Raw genomic sequence first — 6,130 nt, 5'->3', positions numbered from 1 at the left:
CCAACGATATTTCTGTTGACATGGTGCACACAGCGGTCGTGGTACTTTATGTTACGTTAGAATGCTAACTTTTGGTGAATTTAGGAGAAATCTACAGACGCAAATAGACAAACTATAGTAAAATAAACACTTAAATGTGTATTTTGTACGTTTTCCTTCCAAAAGCCTGAAAGAAAACATGTTATAGAATCAAAATAGCACAACATCTCAAAATTGACCAGTACTTGAAAAACGATGTTTTTGCCTGCCGTGTCTCGCCTTAAGAGACAATATTTTGGGATACCATTTTTCCATTTTCACCCCTTTTCTCTGGTTCTCCCAAAAGATAACAGAGTTTTTCCTGACTCTGGAGGAATGTAAGGAGAGTTGTCAGGGGACTCTTGCGGGCTCCTGATGCACTATTTTTGGATACTTTTTTTCATTTTCAGCCCTTTTCCATGGATGAATTGAAACTTTTGTTTTTACATTTTGGTCAATTTGACCCAGTTTCTGGTACCGCATTGCCTGGAGGATAGGATAGAGAGATGACAGATTCTCTGGCCGCCTCACAAGTCACTATTGTCGGACACTTTCTTTGCTTTACCCCGGTTCTATCACTCTTTCCTCCTTTGACCATAAAACGTGTTTCCTGCTGGGGTACTGCCTGGTTCCGGGGCACCCCAAACCCTCTCATGGTCGGGGCACCATGAATTGATGCATCAGGCCCAATGTTGCCATCACCAGCCCCGCATTGGTGCGGAGGTGGGACCATTTAACCCGGTGGTAACCCAAGTCCTCCCTTGGTCCGTGTACCAGGCATTGAAGCATCGGACCCATTGTTGCAATCACCGGTTACGCTAACGCATATAAACGGTAGTGAGACCCCTCTCAAGACTGTCATGCGGTCCCCAGAAGCCTCTGGTAGTGAGACCCCTGTATGCCAGAAGACCCGTGCGTCCGTCTACAATAAGCTGAAAGCTAATCTGGCTAAGGACTGGCCCTCTCCTCACTGGTCCACTGGGAAGGGACGGGGGAATTCCAATGCGTGAAATCACGTTGCCTTAAAGCATGGAGACGTACATTCAGACATACAGGGATCATTGTGAGGGTGTCGCACCGACAGTAAAACGGAAAGAAAATTGTCTATCCAATGTCAGCCGGATAAATAACTTCCTCGTATTCATGGCCCATGGTGTTAACCGGCTGTCAGATTGGCTGTTCCTAAAAGACACGAATAGGGTCCGTGGCTGGAGCGAGTATATTGTAAAGTCGGGCCGGGCAGCAGTGGCGTGCACAGACATTTATAGGGGCAGGTGCTCAAGAGAAAAAAAAGGGGCACCTTCTTTGTCGTTGTGGCGGTCGCGCCGAAATTGTGCGCTCCGAAATTGTGCGCAAAAATTTGCCGGATAATGGCGGATTTTGTTAAGTTTGTTTTTGGTTTTTGGTTACTTTATTTCGGTTTTAGGGGTTAGGGTTATGTTATTTGATTCTTATTTTTGAACCCACCCCCCCCCCCCCCCCCCGGGATTGACGCCCCTGGTGGAACCGCCGGCTGCCTTAGTAGTGTGAGATTTATTAAAGGCACATCTTGTATGTCGTAATTGCATATATATTTATTTCAATAACCATATGCTGTCTGATGCAGATGCCTATCTAAAACAAATCAAATAGTAGGCTTACTAGCTTCTACACGCTAAAGCAACTGTAGTCATGCAAACTCATCAGGTATGAAAAAGGTGACAAGTATCCGAGCCCCCCGACCCCACGGAATATCGGCTTTAAAATGAGGAATAACAGAGGATTTTAGCAGTCAGAACAACTAAAGCAGCAGGTAATAATAACAGAAACGCCAAAGAGTTACATCTAATAGAAATATATAAAAGCATTTATTTTAATTGTGTAGCAGTCAGTTTATAATTTTGGCTGTTGAGCATTTTGAAAATGTATTTTCATGCCTCTTAGTATTTTTATAATACTTTTCTACTTTCACTTGAGGAACATTTTGAATGCAGGACTTTTACTGTAACAGAGTATTCCTACACTCTGGTACTTCTACTTTTACTCAAGTACAAGATCTGAGTACTTCTACTTTTATTAAGTACAAGATCTGAGTACTTCTACTAAAGTACAAGATCTGAGTACTTCTACTTTTACTCAAGTACAAGATCTGAGTACTTCTACTTTTATTAAGTACAAGATCTGAGTACTTCTACTAAAGTACAAGATCTGAGTACTTCTACTTTTACTCTAGTACAATCTCTATACTTATAACACCTCTGTTTATAGCCTATGAAAAAAACTATTAGAAAATGAAGGCTAAAGCTAACGTTAGCAGATAGTGACAATGATATTGCGACAGAAAAACGTTTCAGTTCACATCACGCTCTGTCGCTCTGCTCTGAACACCTGAACGGCCCATTCTAACAGCTGTTCACCAGCGGTGCAGTCTGTGCCACAGTGACTCCGCACAGTTAACGAACGCACCGTAGCTAATGTAGCTGACCCTCATCCCGGAGCAGCAAAGTTCAGCCGGCCCGACAGGCAAGAAGACTCGAGCACACAGCTCGCGCTTCATATATTAAAAAATAACACCATGCGCGTCATGATGGCACATAACAGCTCGCGACCGCAGATTATTTCGGCGATTAGATCAAATGTAAATTATATTTGACGCAACTTTAGTTACATTTCCATGACTTTTCCAAAACTTTGGGAAAAATATTGTTTTCCATAACTTTTCCAGGGCCTGGAATTTGCATTTTGAATTTCCATGACTTTTCCAGGTTTTCAATGACCGTACGGTACGAACCCTGTATAGTTTAGTTTGGCATCTGATTTAGGGGATTAAACAATACACTCGTTGTATTTGTTACCTGGTGGTTACTTATTTGGTCGTCACTAGGGCACTTTTAATCGTGTTGCTGCGTGCTGCTGCACCACACACCCGCCGTGGCCTGTCTGTCTGAGTGACTGACTGTCAGCTCTGCGCGCTGCGCGTTCACGTTGAGAGCAGGGAAGGGAGGGGCTGCAGCCAGGGCACGTACGGGAGTGCCGCGGGGCACGCGTGGGGATGTCTGACAAAATTACAACGCGCATTTGGGGCATTGTTGTATATATTAGAAGCTTTTAATCTAGAATTGATCGATGTTACCATGAGCCACATACAGTACACTGTAATTATTTATTTTTTTAAACTGTAAAAAACGAACTTTCAAAAGGGCACATTGCTGTCCAGAGGGCAAAACGGGCAGGTGCTCAAGCACTACCTAGAGTCTATGTGTGCACGTCTCTGCCGGGCAGTCACAACATCGCTGTTGTTCCTGAAGAATGTGAACCATTTCCTGAGGTACTTGTCTGAGTCAAAGCTCCGGGGGTGCAGGCTCACCCAGTCTGATATGACCCACATCATCAGAGAGGTGAAAGCCAACATGAACGACTTGAAAAAGTCTGTCACTGTCCACCAGTTTAAGGTGAAGAGGAACAAGCTGGATCGTCTGCCGAGCCAGGCGGAGCTTCTCGCCGCCATGGCGGCCGCTGAGAAGCGCATCCCTGATTTACTTGACCTGATGGCTTACAATCCGACCTCAATCACCCAGTACCTGCTATATGGCTATCTAACCCTCCATTGGAGCCTCCTGTATGGCCACCGTCCGGGTGTGTACGCAAACATGACCAACACTGAGGTCTTGGAGGCGGACTTAAGGGGCACTGCTGAGGGCTACATCATCCATGTGCAGGATCACAAGACTGCCAAGACATTTGGCGAAGCACAGCTGGTGCTTACAGTGAAGGAGTTTAGCTGGGTCATGCGGTGGATGGGGATAAAAGAGGGCTTGTCGGGTCCTCAGAATGAATTATTCCTTTTCACAACGGGGAACCATGCCTCCAAGAACCTGAACGCTCACTTGAAGAGGGCTTGGGCTGATGCTGGGCTAGAAACAGCCGTCACCTTCACAATCCTGCACACTGCCCTGGCAGACAATATCAAGCTTCACCAAGATCCAGAAAGCAGGTCGATTCTCGCCAGGTTTATGTGTCACGACGTAAGCACTGCAGACCGGTCCTAAGCGAATACGCCTGGAATAAAGGAGGGATTGAAGATCCGCTCCATGTTCAGGGCGGCAGCAGCTGCAGCAGCATCATCGGAAGGAGTTCTACCGTCGTCAGATACCTCCGAAGAGGGCTCAGGGGCGGAGAGCAGCGATACCTCTTCTTCAGGGCCGGTTGATACTCCTGATGTGGGGGTAGGGGCCGTGGACTCAGCCTTTTTTCCCCGGTGCACCGTACAAGTTAGACGGCTAATATGGCCCCCGGGACCCCGCTAATCATGTTTTTATTATGTTTATTATGCATATTGTGTATACTGTTTTTGTAAAGATCGTGTGATAATTAAATAAATAAAAAGACATTTATATAACCTTGAAGATTCCCAGGGGCAGATACAGTGCCAGGTATCAAACTATTTAAACAAAGTTTACCCATGATTCAGACACCTTCCCTGGCTTGTAAAATGCGGTGACGCGTCCTGGAGGTATCAGACTATTTTAAACAACTTTTCCCCGCCTTTGAAACACTTATTCCTGGGTTTTAGCCTGTCATTTTGCACGATATGATTTAACATTGAACCTCTCCTGGAAATGGACATCTTCTGTGCATTTCCAGGAGAGGTTCAATGTTAAATGATATCCTGCAAAATGACAGGCTAAAACTCTCTTCCAGACGTTTAAAAACACTTTTCCCGACCATTCAAACATTATTTCTGGCTTGTAAAGTGCAGTGATGAGCCCTGGTAGTATCAGACTATTTAAAGGGTTACCAGGAGCATGAGAATATCCTCCACAGAAGGGGGGGTGGTGGTGCCGTGAAGAAGGCCGAATATGGATGCTGATGGGCTGACAGAAAAGCACCACAAAATCCACCACCTTTAAGTGTTACCAGGGACATGAGAATATCCTCCACAGAAGGGGGGGTGGTGGTGCCGTGAAGAAGGCCGAATATGGATGCCGATGGGCGGACGGTAAAGCACAGCAAAATCCACCCCCCTTTTAGGTTTACCAGAGGCATGAGGTTCTGTAGGGTTTGATCATCTGGGTTTAGTCCATGGGGGAGTGCTTAAGTCCGGGGGCCCGGGGACTCACGGTATGCAAGGTTATGGAAGTGCGCATGTGAGGGAGACATGCTGGAGGTCATTAGTCCGTCCTTTGGGGCTCTGTGATGGGCCACATAGAGGTGCCATTACTGGTCTCTGTCCTGGAGGTGTGAAATAACCTGAGTCCCCATTTCAGGGACACATGCTGGAGGTCTGTAGTCCGTTCTTTGGGGGTCTTGGAGGGGCCACAGAAAGGTGATTTCCCCAGTCTCTGTCCTGGATGTGTGAAATAACCTGAATCCCCATTTCAGGGACACATGCTGGAGGTCTCTCTCCCGAAAGTGGACGTCCATTGCCTCTAAATAGAGGTAAAATTAGGTCCGTCACTTTGGGTAACCGCACCTCTGTCAGACGTCTCCCGACATTTGAACGTCCATTGTCTCTAAATTGGGAGAGGGATCCCTCCTCTGTTGCTCTCCCTGAGGTTTCTCCCATTTTCCCCTTTAAACTGTGGGTTTTCTCTGGAGGGTGTCGTTTTTCTCATACTGATATTGTGAACAATCTGTGCTGTTGTATTTGCTGTAAAGTGTCTCTACTGTAGGCTATTTTTATTATATGTACAGCACTTTGGCTCGACCAAAAATCCTTTCTAAATGTGCTATATAAATAAAACTTGATTTGATTTGATTTGATTTGATTTGATGTGTAATTCATGGCAAAATTCAAACGGGATCGAAAGATAGGTTTTCTCTCTCCATTGAATTCAATACATAATTTTTCCGAAATAAGGTCCCATGGACCGGAAGTAGATGGGCGTGACTTCGCCTCTCTATACATAGAATATGTTTTTTTGAACCACGATGTAAACATGTTTATTTCTGCTGTAAAGTTGGTCATTTTAACATGGGGGACTATGGAAATTACTCCCTTCTACAGACTGCTCCTACTGGCCACTAGATGAACTGCAGCTTGAGGCACTTCCTTATTGGCCTCCTGGCTCTGCCCCAGAGTTTGCCGCTTGGGTTCTAACATAAGCAATATATGAAATATTATAATGTTGAG

Source organism: Gymnodraco acuticeps, unplaced genomic scaffold (assembly GCF_902827175.1).
Source record: "Gymnodraco acuticeps unplaced genomic scaffold, fGymAcu1.1, whole genome shotgun sequence".
NCBI lineage: Eukaryota > Metazoa > Chordata > Actinopteri > Perciformes > Bathydraconidae > Gymnodraco > Gymnodraco acuticeps.
Note: the sequence above shows the minus strand (reverse complement) of the source record.